This window comes from Hemitrygon akajei, chromosome 11 (genome assembly GCF_048418815.1).
Source record: "Hemitrygon akajei chromosome 11, sHemAka1.3, whole genome shotgun sequence".
NCBI classification, from domain to species: domain Eukaryota; kingdom Metazoa; phylum Chordata; class Chondrichthyes; order Myliobatiformes; family Dasyatidae; genus Hemitrygon; species Hemitrygon akajei.
In genome coordinates this window covers 126,542,298-126,555,797 of record NC_133134.1, presented here as the reverse complement: position 1 = coordinate 126,555,797, position 13,500 = coordinate 126,542,298, and positions in this window count along the sequence as shown.

Sequence of the window (13,500 nt, the reverse complement as noted above, 5' to 3'; positions counted from 1 at the left end):
TTTGAATCATGAAAGGATGTTACAAACTCAAATATCTGAGAAACTCCTGCTGTGCTGCCTTATGTAGACTTTTAAAATCTAAATTCTTGGATTATCCAAAACCTCAAAGTGAAAAAATGATTTAGTTATTGGACTCAGCATCATGAAAGAATAAACCAGTTCATGAACATCAGAACATAACAAACGGGTGCAGGAGTAGGTCATCTGTGCCGTCAAGTCTGCTCTGTCATTCAATGAGATCATGGCTGATCTGACTGTGGACCTGTCTTTTCCCATAATCCTTAATTCCCCTACGATGCAAAGATCTATCCAACCATGTCTTAAAAGCATTCAATGATTTTCTTCTTTTGGCAGAGAATTCCACAGATACAGTACTCTCTGGGCAAAGCAGTTTCAGCTCACCTCCATCCTAAAGCTATTCCCCTGAACCTTCAGGCTTGATCCCTAGTCCCTGTCTCACTCATCAATGGAAACAACTTTCCTATTTCTGTCTCTTCTCTCCCTTCAATAATTTTATAAGTTTCTCTACGATTCCCTCTCATTCTTCTGGATTCAAGTGAGTGTAATACTAGTCAACTCATCTGTGCAGGCAAGCTGGTAAACCTCTTCTGTGCTGCCTCCAAAACCAGTAAGGGTGTACTAACTGGTTTAACAATCAGATATTAACCTCAAACATTCACTTTTGTTAAATAATTTGCCGTTATCTTTTACTTTTATTACATCTTAGCATAGTGGCAGCACCAAATCAATAGATTGATAATGTTTTTATAACATTACCATGTTTCTTTAAAAATCCTTGGCCAATACTTGGCCTGAAATACTATAAATATACTTGAATATAATTACAAGCCATTACTGCACAAGCATATATGGGCATAAATCAATAAGTCAAACAACCCTTGGAGTTTCCTCCTTCTTCAGCAATTCTATGTGATAATTCTTCCCTTTTTAAAGCAATGTGATTCAGAGGATAAAAATGATCAAGAAGTTATTTCGGTGTATTTTCTTCAGAAAGTATTTGCAGGATTGTTGACAATTTTGTATGTTTACTGAGAGTTACTGGCTTCTATAAATTAAACAGTTAAACAGAATTAACAGAATAAATTGCATTAATTTCCAGAAAGGAAACCTGAGAATTTCCAAATAAATCAACGGAGAGAAGTATTTTTTAAATTTGAAGTACATATTAACAGCTCCTGTATCATCATAAAAAAGTGCATATGATATCTCCATTTGCAAACAGAGGTTGAACTCCATGGCATTTTCAACGATGGACAGGTTGGGCCTTTCAGTGTTAGGCCAGACAAATATCTTCCACCAACCAGTTCCTGATGTTCCACATTGCCCTTCAACAATGAAGGTTCTCAACAGACCCCCAAAAATGCAGACCACTTCCCATATTTCGGGAGTCACCACTTGGTGAGGTAAACATTGAGGATGAAATCATTGCCACCTTTAATGTGCCAGCATTGCATTTGATGGATGAAGGAAAAGGGCATTTTAAAATCAACATCACAGACCTGGCACAAACTCATGGCCTACCAGGTAGCAGTGAATTCTGCCTTCTTATTTCTAACACCTGAACTTCCTGCAGTAGACATCACTCCGTGTTGAAAATATATCACCAACACTGCCTCCACAAGGTCTTCCTGATTGGCTGAGAGGACAAGGAAAACAGCATCAGTTTCCTCTCTGAGACCAGTATCAGCAGCATTGAGGTCTTCTGTTGGAATTCTTTGAAGAAATAGCAAGCAGGATAGACAAAGGAGAATCAATTGATGTTGTGTACTTGGATTTTCAGAAGGTCTTTGACAGGGTGCCACACATGAGGCTGCTTAACAAACTATAAGCCCATGTTATTACAGGAAAGACTCTAGCATGGATAAAGTGTTGGCTGATTGACAGGAGGCAAAGAGTGGGAATAAAGGGAGCCTTTTCTGGCTGGCTGCTGGTAACTAGCTGTGCTCCACAATGGTCTGTGCTGGGACCGATTTGTTTTATGTTATACGTCAATGATTCAGATAACTGAATCGATGCCTTTGTTGCAGTTTTCAGGCGATATGAAGATAGTTGGAGAGGCAGTTAGTTTTGAGGAAATAGAGAGGCTACAGAAGGATTTGGATTAGGAGAATGGGCAAAGAAGTGACAGATGGAATACAGTGTTGAGAAGTGTACGGTCATGCACTTTGCTAGAAGAAGTGGAAGGGTGGACTATTTTCTAAATATAGAGAAAATACAAAAATCTGAACCTCAAGTAGACGTGAGTCCTTGTGCAGGATTTCCTAAAGGTTGAGTCTGTGGTGAGGAAGGTAAATGTGATGTTAGCATTCATTTCAAGAGGGCTAGAATATAAAAGCAAAGATGTAATTTTGAGACTTTTCAAAGCACTGGTGAGGCCTCATTTGGAGTATTGTGATCAGTTTTATCTCCTTATCTTGGAAAGGATGTGCTGAAACTGAAGAGAGTTCAAAGGAGGTTCATTACAGTCTAAGACCAGAGGACACAATCTCAGAATAGAAAGGTGCCCTTTTAGACTGGACATGAGAAACAAATTCTTCAGCCAGAGATTGGTGAATCTGAGGAATTCTTTGCCACAGGCAGCTGTGGAGGCCAAGTCTGTATGTATTTTTAAGACAGAGGTTGTTAGGTTCTTGATTAGTCAGGACATGAAGGGATACGGGAAGAAGTCAAGAGATTGGGGCTGAGAGGACAAATGGATCAGCCATGATGAGATAGTGGAGCAGACATGATGGGCCAAATGGCCTAATTCTACTCTAATAGCTTATGGTCTTATGATCTTCTTGTACTCAGTTGCTTATGCTGGGAAGGGGAAGTTGGTGGCATGCCTGAAATGATCAGACTTCTGTCTAGGGAAGAGATTACCATACAGACACAGATAGAGTTTCAAGAACGTGCTTGGAGCCTCTAACTTAAAAAAATGCAGCTTCTTTATTGACTCCTGGGAATATCTGGCCTGTGACTGCTCAAAGTTGAGGAGGAACGTTCAGGAAGTTATTGAGAAACTGAAGTCTATGACTTAGGAGTGCAGAGGAACCAATGCCGCAGGAGTATGTCAAACTCACAATCCATGGAAGAGCCGGCAGTTCCCACAATTAACTCATCAGTCACCTCAGAACCCACAAAACCAGAATGGAAGCAAGCCATTCTCAATCCCAAGGGACTGCCTTAGGAAAAGCTTCTCTAAGACAATAATTTACTGTTTCCATGCATGCCTTTTAACTATATGACATTTGAGGAAATATGCATAAGTATAGCTACAGCATCAAAAACTCCTCATGGGATTTTAACACGAAGGCTTTTTATAATGATGCTGATTTTTTCACCATAATAAATCAGAAAGTTTCTCTCTGCAGGAGTACTATGCACACAGTTGAGATTCTCATTAGAGTGTCACCACAGTCCTTAAAGCGTTAATCCATCTTCTCAGGCCAACATAAATCATCTTAAAGTGTCAGTGTAAGACCTGAATTCTACAGATTTTATGTAAGACTTAAATGTAAGCTTTATTTCTGCATGCTGGGGCAATATGAGAGGTGGTACTGGGGAATCTTTTTCTGCACTTTTCTGTAATCAATTTGAACATAGCCAGATTTTGTTCATTTGTTTAGATTCAAAATGGACCTGTGGGGGAAAAAACATTTGCAACTGATATAAAACAAAAATACATTCAAGAAAACCAGTAACTTACCTTGTAGTGAGCTATATACCTAGTGGCCACTTTATTAGTTACCTCCTATCCCTAACAAAGTGGCCAGTGAGTGTGTGTTCATGGTCTTCTGCTGCTGTAGTCCATATGCTTCAAGGTTTGATGTGTTGTGCATTCAGAGATGCTCTTCGGTACACAACTGTTATAACATGTGGTTACTGAAGTACTTAGGTTACTGTTGTCTTCCTGTCAGGTTAAACCAGCCTGGCCATTCTCCTTAGAACTTTCTCATTAACAAGATGTTTTCACCCACAGAACTGTCACTCACTAGATTTTTTTTTAGTTTTTTGCACCATTTTCAGTTAACTCTAGAGACTGTTGTGCATGAAAATCCCACCTCATCTAGCACCAACAATCATTCCATGGTCAATGTTGCTTAGATCACATTTCTTCCTCATTCTGATGTTTGATCTGATCAACAACTGAACCTCTTAATGCTTTTATGCACTGAGTTGCAGCCACAAAATTGGCTGATTAGATATTTGCATTAACAAAGAGGTGCACATGTGTATGTAGTAAAGTGGCCACTGAGTGTAAACTGCAGAGTTCAATGTTTTGTTTACCAGCATGTGTTGAATTACTAATTTCAATTGGAGTTGCTTTTGCTGACCCTGTGCTTGGATTCATGCCCTTGTCTGCTGTTTGTTTTGACCCTTTCTGGAATAACTATACATGTGGATGTTGGACAAGAATCAAAGTCATTGATATGCCTCAGCACTCAACAGGTCCTCTAACCCAATAACCCATACTTGGCCAGTATCTTTGTGTCTTTAAAGTAATAACCATATTTATTAGCAGGCTTCAAAATGAATAAACAGTTAGACACAGTATTGAAAATGATTCCACAGCCAGAATACCAGGGAAGAAACATTATCATCTTCATAACATCATCATATTTGGCCATCTTCTGAAACCCCAAGCCTGCCTTGTAGTGTTGAATTATTGGTTGGCCTCTCAGATTTTCCATAAGCCCAACTCATACAAAACTCTGCCTAACATAGCAAAGCCCCATTCATCCATCACCCCATGTCCTCACAGACCTATACTGGCTTCTGGTCAATCAATGGCTCAGTTTGAAAATTCTCATCAAGAAACAACTTTCACTTTAAAGCTCCTTTGGCTCTATTGCAACTCAACATTCATCCAACTCTGGCCATTTGCACATCAACAGTTTATCTCGGTGCCCAGCCTTGACAACTAGGCCATTAACTCCCTGACACTTCTACTATGCTCTGCTATTTCTGAGATCCAATACCAAATTCTAAACACAAGACTCATACCATCTATCTTGAGATGATATTAATAAGCATTGGAATGGCATCTACGTCTGACAAAGGGCAAGTATGGATAAAAGATGCAACACAGGAAATATTGAACATAGCTCAATAAATACACAGAAATCAATTTCTTCAAATGTCCTTACAGAGTTTATTTAGCCTGATGTAGAAAGATCAGAAACAGTTCATCTTCATAAAGAATAAAAAGAGCACTTTTGTTCAGAGTTGTGCTTGGAAAAAATCTAAATATATATTTTTAATCATATAAATAGTTCTCTTTAATAAGTGCATCAGTTTGTTTTTTTATACATATCCACTTTTTTTCTGTATTATAGGTCATTATCACTATCATTGGAGAACCCATTTTGACACAAACAAGCCTTTCATGGCTTGTGTCTTGGTGGATCAACACTACAAGCAGTTTCAACTTAAAATTCAATACAAACAGTACAGGAACCACTGTACTAAAACAAAAGGCAGTTTATTACAAAATTATACATCAGTGAGACTCAGATAATGAATAGATATTAAACAACAAAAATGCAATATTTTAATGATAAAAAACTTTCATTCAATACAAGACTATAATCTTGGACAATTCTATTCAATGCCAGGAAATAGTTTCTTGGGCTTTATTTAAAAATAATAATTGGTTGGTGGAAATGCAAAAGAAACTTCATTTATTTTGGAAGTCCATGCATGACTATATGGCTGGCATTTTCTCGCATTTTACAACGTTGCTTTGCTACTTAATAGTTTATATTTACTCAGTAATCTTTTTCATATACTGATTAAAAGATGCAATAAATAAGTATCAAATCAAACCATGAGAAACCTTAACTGTTGTCTCTGCATTGTAAACATTTACATGATACTCTGCTGAGGCATATTAAGGGATTTTACCTATCAATATTATTGACTATGCACTGTATGCAATTGGGGAAAGAGGCCTGTTAAACAGTACTTCAGAATAAGGTGACTTTGTCTTGGCCAGTTTTATTGTGACTGGTGCCACATTAGGAACCAGCCAATTGTTTTTTTCCTGTGACATTTAAACTGTTCAGAAGCTGAAAGCCAGAAGGCAAAACAGCATTTAGCAGGTAAGTAATCTGTACCAAAAAAAAGTGGAAAATCATTTCAAAAGAACAGTCAATACATGAAAACATAGATCCTAACAGTTATGAGTTGACTATTTTACATGTATATACAGTGCTTCATGTATTCATATTAAAAATCGAAGTGCAGTTTCTTCTAACTCCTCTAATGTATTCTTAAACAATGCAATGTCCCCCACGCCCCCACTTCCCCTCTCCCACCCCACCCCACCTGATCCACCCAAGTCTTTGAGCTTCAAGTAAATATACATCGGATTTTTTTAAAAAAATGAAGGTAAGAATATTTATATACAACATGCAGTTGAGTTATAAAATGTCTGAATAAGTATTAGCAGGCTATATTTAGACTTGAGTAAACTATAAGTGTACATGAAGTAATTAGAGGATTACTGCTGAGAGCCATTTTGAACATCTCTAATTTCTTTTTACATAAACAGCACAGTTACAAATAATTCTCAGTTTAACCATTTTATTGCCCCATTGCATCTATGGAAAAGCTCCTAGTATAATACACGGTTCTGGTTGTTCTAGAATTGGTGCTTAAGTATGAGAGTTGTTTCTTAATTGCTGTATGTCCTTATTGTTTTTAATATGTTCAATCAAAAGTTTAGATTGCTATAGTTCTCCTTCATTCTCAAAAGCTGACATGGGTATAAAGTTCAATCACTGTGTAAGCATGGAAGAAAAAAAAAATTCAATTCATGGGTTTCTGCAGTCCTGTTGTTTCCCCAAATTTATCCACAAGCCAATGCTGATGTGATTTACAGCACTGCTGTGACAGATTAATGCCAAATAAAATATTTATTTGAAAAATAATCTTCTTTTGCAAGCTGCTAATTATGTTAAGGGTTAAAATAAAAACATATCCACAGTTAGATGCTCTTTATAACTGCAGATGGCAACATAATGTGAATGGTACTGTCACACAGTAGTCTTTGTATTGCTAATTGGATCACCTTTTTTTTCCAATTTATAAAGATATACTTTCCCCATACTCTCAGTGTTACTGTTTTTAGCAAGAAGTCTGTATTAGACGACTTTAACTACTGGTTTTATTGTGGTTAATTCTAATTTTGTGTTAAATTTGCAGACATTTTGTCACTATCCAGATATCAGTTCAGAGTCCAGCACATATAGGAAATTCCTTTGTTGCAAAATCTAATCATCCTTGCTAGGGCTGGTAACAGCTATTTTAATTATCCTAAAGTCAAACCCAATCCCTTATCTTCATATTAAAATCCAGCAATTTATATTGATATACAATTTAATAATTGAACAAGGGCAACATGTTTTCATAATCTATTTATTTTAGGATACGACATTTATTTTTTTATGAGGTATTTTTTGTATTCATTCTTTTTGTTGTTTCAGTGGACTACTTGTGACTGCCTGCCTTGGCAGCTGAAGGGTAATTCTTTTTTTCTGGCCGTGTGTCCTTGCAACTGATGTCAAACATCCGGGAATTCTACATATGCAAATCTACTGTTATTGGAATCAGAACTGTTCAGCACCAGTTAACATAACGAGCTGTGTATTTTTATTGGCTGTAATTCAGATTCCAGACTAGAACTGAACTACAGACTTCAGTCCACCTTCATATACACAAATCAATTGGAATGTGCTCATTTGCACTGAGGTTTACACTACCTGCAATGACAATACCTTCCCAGGGCACCCTGGATCATTATGATAGCATCCTCACTCCAATAACAGGTTAAGTTTAGTAGGATGAGTATTATCATTTCTAATAATGAAATTCAAACCGTTTTTTACATCTTTTCAATGTGATAGTGGAGTCATCTGGCAAAATTGTGACTAGATGTGAATGGATAAATATTTTGGCAGTGTGAGTGCAAAATTACTTACTAATAACAGAGCTAAATGACTGAATTGTTAGTTACAACAGACAATGATGTTGGCCATTTACTGTTCAGTATAGCGTCTTTGCCTATTCAAATTCTTAACCCAACTCCCTTTCCTTCTAATACAGAAAGGGATCTCAGGGAAAAGATCTATCATAACCTAATTTCAAAGCGTAGACCTTCTTAAATTGCCAATGATGCGCATTGTTATTGAAAAAGTCAGTAGAGTTGATTCTCATCAGTCACGCTCCTTACTTTAAATGTTATTTATTTAAAGTTACAAAACACAGACTTGAAGCTGACCTGAATGTATTTGCCAAGTAAATAAATCTATCTTTACATCCAAATATGGACATAGTGATTCAATCTTTGCTGGCATGCATCAAATCTTATTTGTAAACTGACCTGCTGGCAAGTAGGACGGACATCAGAGCACATACATGAGAGTGGGCTAACTGGTTCTCTTAGTCACATGCTTCTAGCCATCGGCATGACTTTAAACAGAGCTTGCTGTCAATGTGATTTGATGACTCACAAGTTGAAGATTTTAATTTAACAATAGCTTGGCATCTGAATTGAAATGAAATTACATATTTTGGAGAGGCCAAATACATTCAGCAATTACTTTCAAAACACACATTCAGAATTGTCGTTTAGCAGAATTTCTTCAAATTTCAGTCTGTGTTTTGTAACAAAATGATGGGTAACTGTAATCAAAAGGACTGCTAAAGTACAACATTAATAATTTTCATCTACTTTGGAGGTAAGCCAGAAAAAAATATCAAATTACTGCCCTCAAGTTGGCACACAGCTGAGAGATTTGCAATACAAACAGAACATATGGAAACCAAGGCAAAAAGCTGTTCACTTAATCGTTCCTAGGTTAATAGAGGAGCGATGTTTCACTTTGGATAATTGATTATCAAGACTATTGTTTTAATTTCTTATTTCTGTGTACAAATGAGGTATTCAGCTACGTATGGCTGTTTTCCTGCTGGATTCATTTACAGATATGTGGTCTACAGATAAAAGGAATGAACCACCTTTCATTTCTGAGTCTGGTTGCAACATTAAATAAAGTCAAACCACGGCTGTATCATCAATGTGCTTCTTGGTCTAGTGCATCTTTCCCTCTTGCCATAAAAAAAATTACTTGCTTCATGCTTTTCATGTCAAAACTGCATTTTAACTGCTGTTTTTGATACCCATAAGTGAATTCTATAAGCTGCCCTGTAGCTTTTGCAGTTATTGTTACTTGCAAAGTGTAATGGATGATTGATTGATAGACGAGTGCTGACACATCAATGAAGCTATTTCGACCAGCATCTCTATCAAATGATGCGCGGGGTATACTTTCTGCCCACGCCTCATTACCTCAGAATGACATTTCTGAAACTTCATTTTCTTTTTTTTTCCTTCTCCCCAAAGCATGATACTTTTGTATTCTGAACCTGGCTCTGCGTGCCCTGAGAAAAGCAATTTTGCTATTATGTCCGACTAGAGTTTGACTGACGTAGTCCCTGGGAGGTGAATGACAGATTTTTTATGCTGGGTTTAAGAGGGCTACAGAATTTATTTTGTAATACAAAAGACTGAAAGGCTTTTCTGTCAGGCATCATTCAGTCACAACCCACCATGAGCTTCTCCTGTGCTCGTTTCTCTCTGTCTAACCTCCTGAGTCTACTCCCCAGGTCTGCACAAGACACAGAACAATCAAATCCATCTGCTGTCTGCCCGCCTTGATCTTCACCAGTGGACAAGGTTTTCTCTGCCCCTAAGGACTATATTCACTCTGCATTATACAGGATAAGGAGACGATTTCCACACTAGAAATATAATAATAACTGTGCCAGTAGTCGGTTGTATTAAAGCAAAATGAGATTTGTGGCTCCAGAATTTTCAGTGATGACTGATTTTATTGAATTGTTATTGAACGTGGTCACATAGCATCACATAACCTTCAGACGTAAAGAGGCATCTAGGCTCTGCGGAGATTCAATGATAATGCTTAAAATTATATACAATGCCCAACTAAATTGGATGGATGGAAGGAAACACTGCAATGGGATGTCATCGTGATTCAATCTGAGGCAAACTTATGGCATTAACTCTTTACAGGACTTGGGGACTTGAGTGTCTCTCAGTTCAGACTTGTTCTGGAACACTAGTAGTTGGAAGCAATTTAAATTACAGCGTCTTTGTAAAAGTGGAAGTTTATTCAAAATTTATTTGTAAGAAAAGAATTCTAAAAACTAAAACAAAAAAATCTCCCTCATTTAAAGAAAATATAATGGCATTTCCCTCTTTCAGTCTCTGTGTGCCACACGCATTACACTAATTCAAGTGGAAACTGTTCAGGATATCCCTTCAATAATGGGGGACACAATAAGTAATCACAAGGATACACACATGGAAGTATGTGATCTGGATTGTTAAGTCTTTAAGTTTTCTGTCTTCCATTAAAAAGGTGGCCTCTCTTTTACCACATTGTAAAATTGCTCTATTTTTCTCAGGATCTTACTGTACAAAAATTGATGGTCTGTATTTGTTGGAGCTCTCTATATGTAGGTGAATTCATTAAAAAAAATATACAAGGTTGTCAGAGTGGTGCATCAGATAGTGCTGCTGTTTCACAGCTTTACCATCAGAGTCATACAGCACAGAAACAGGCCCTTCAGTCCAACTGACCTCTGCTGACTCAGATTCTCATCTAAGCTAGTCTCATCTGCATCTATGCTAGATCCAGTGACTGGAGGTTGATCCTGATCTCTGATACTGTCTCTGTGTGAAGTCCATATCTTATTCCTGCGGCAACACTGGTTTCCTCCCACGTTCCAATGAAATGCTGGCTGGGTGGTTTGTTGGCTATTAACAATTATTGTTCTGAAGATGGACGGACGGCGGGTCAGGGAACCTGACCCAGTGGTTTGTTCCCATGTCACATGGGAAACAACAGGTGTCAGAGACACACGTGGGGGAAATGGGATTGATGAGATTTCTCTGAGTGCTGAGAGAAAAGGAACAGCATAGTAGCACAGCTCCAGAGGCCCAGGTTTACTGCTGACCTTGGGTGCTGCCTGTGTGGAGTTCGCATGTTTTCTCTGTGACTGTGTGAATCTCCCCGGATGCTCCGGTTTCTTTTCATATCCCAAAGACATAGTCATTTGTCTTTGGGATAGAAAGTATGAAACATATGTTAGTAGGTTAATTAGCCATTGGAATTTGTCCCAGGTATGTAGGTGAGCAATAGAATCAGGGAGGAGCTGATGAAATGCTGGGAGAATAAAATAGGAGTCGTTATGTGTTAGGCAGAACCCAGTAGATCAGGCAGCATCTATGGAGAGGAATAAACAATTGATGTTTTGGGCTGACATCCTTCATCAGCAGACTCACAGCACTGAAAAGCCAGTTTTAATGTTGTGTAACTCCATGGCGCTATTTTTAAAAATTATTAATGGGCCATGTTAATAAAAAGACATTTACAATTATGCTCACCTACTCATGTCTTTTCAAAAGGTTATGCTTCACCTATCCTACCTCAGACACCTGTGGAGGAAGAGTCATTGCTGATATTCAAGGCAAAGATGAAAAGGCTTTTAAACTATGAGGAAGTCAAGTGCTATGGGAAAGATAGGATCAGCTATGAACAGACTCAAGGGGCTGACTGGCTTACTCCTTCTCCTGGTTCTTACGTTCTTATGATTTAAAAGGCTTAGACACTTATCTCCAGTCTGGAGTGCAATTGTATTATTTGTCAGCAGCTGAAAATATTATTCTGCTCTTAAGTTTTGGTTCCATTGAAGTCAGAAGTGGAATTGAGCATATGGCTGTTTTCCATATAACCAACTGAGGATGAATTTCTGGGCAATAATCCATTTGGCCCAAGTTAAGTAAGTACAAATTCTGGGTGGTCATGCTATATAAACAACTGCTATTGTTACATATTACATACCTGCCACAACTTAGCTTTACAAAAAAAAACCCGACATTTTAAAATGAAATTTCCAGTTAAAGGAGTTTGAAAATTTAATTAGGCAGCCTCAGAGAGAAACCGGCACCATTCTCCACACTCCTCTTTAGGAGTAAGCTACCGGTCAGATGGTCAGGATGACTATTATATAGAAATGCTCATGTTTCAGTTGGCTCCAGCAGACACCATGAGGAGTCAGGAAATTTGGGATGAGAACACTACCGGGGGAGGGGTTGCATGTAACTACCTCTGATTGATTTAGTATTATGTTATCGATTTCATATGGCTTTTGTACAGAGGATTCAAATAAAAAGCATGCAATCAGATGTTTACAGATAACCTGCCAAGTGAAGTACGTAGTTAGAGGACATTTTTGCATGATTTGGGAATTATCTAATTAAAAATGATGAATTATAATGGCTTTCTAAAGCTGCTGAAAGAATACCAGGTAAGAGGTTCAAGTGATAAATGTAGGAATAGTGAGGCAGTGAGCAGCTGTTCTGCACTGATCAAACACTGCAGATAGATACTTCAGTCACATGCTTCCAGCTATTAGTGTGACTGGGGATTTTTATTGGCACCAAGATTTTTATTAATGTGAGGAACTGTTTTGCCTGTAGATCATTCACAGGGAATCCTACTTCTATTCCTATTACTAAATTTCTGATAATGAGGTAAATAACAAATAAAATCTGCAATGAATGTTGTTTCTGTTCTGCTACTAGGATCTTTTAAATAAAAATTGCAGTTATTTTATGACAATAGCTAATGTACTTAATTGACACCTTTCGTGTTAAACTTGCAATGTGATCCCAGAAGAGTGGGGTGAAATCGGTTTGTGATGAAATATACAATTCAATATATTGAAACATACAATGAGATCTTAATATGTTGCAGTGTCACTCCTGATTAATTAGGAGTAGAGACTACCATTCTGATAGAATGATCATTACTTGGGACTTGGCTCCTTGTATGCATAGGCTCTGGGCAATAACAAGACTTACTTCAGCAGGAAGTTCTGACCATGTGACTGTGAGGAGATTTCTTTCCTGCACCACACAGTCCCCCTCTGAATTTAACAGAAGTTTCTGGTGTTTGGGAACTCAGACTAAAACCTGACTTTGACTAAAGAGCTCTCTTGCACATGAAATCCTCGAGACCCCAGAGCAGCAGCACTTGCAAAATAATATGAAAACATGTAATTACATTGATATCGAGAACTGCACATAAGGAAAATAGAATGCAGCAGGAGGAGCGTTTGGATGCTCTGGGATTACACAAGGTTATTCATGGATAAGGCGGATCAACAACATAAATGGTCTTCCAACCCCAGGAAGAAACTAGAATAGATTTTCAGCTGCAGTCTGTGGATTGCCAATCAAATGCAGAAACCATTCAATTCTCACTATTGCATAGTTTCTACAAAACGCAACTGCCTGAAAATAGACACTGCAGGATTTTAGACCAGGACCACATGATAAGCTTGGTAGGTTCTTATATATTTTTAGATTAAATTGTTGATGGTTTAGGAAACTATAGCAATGAGAAA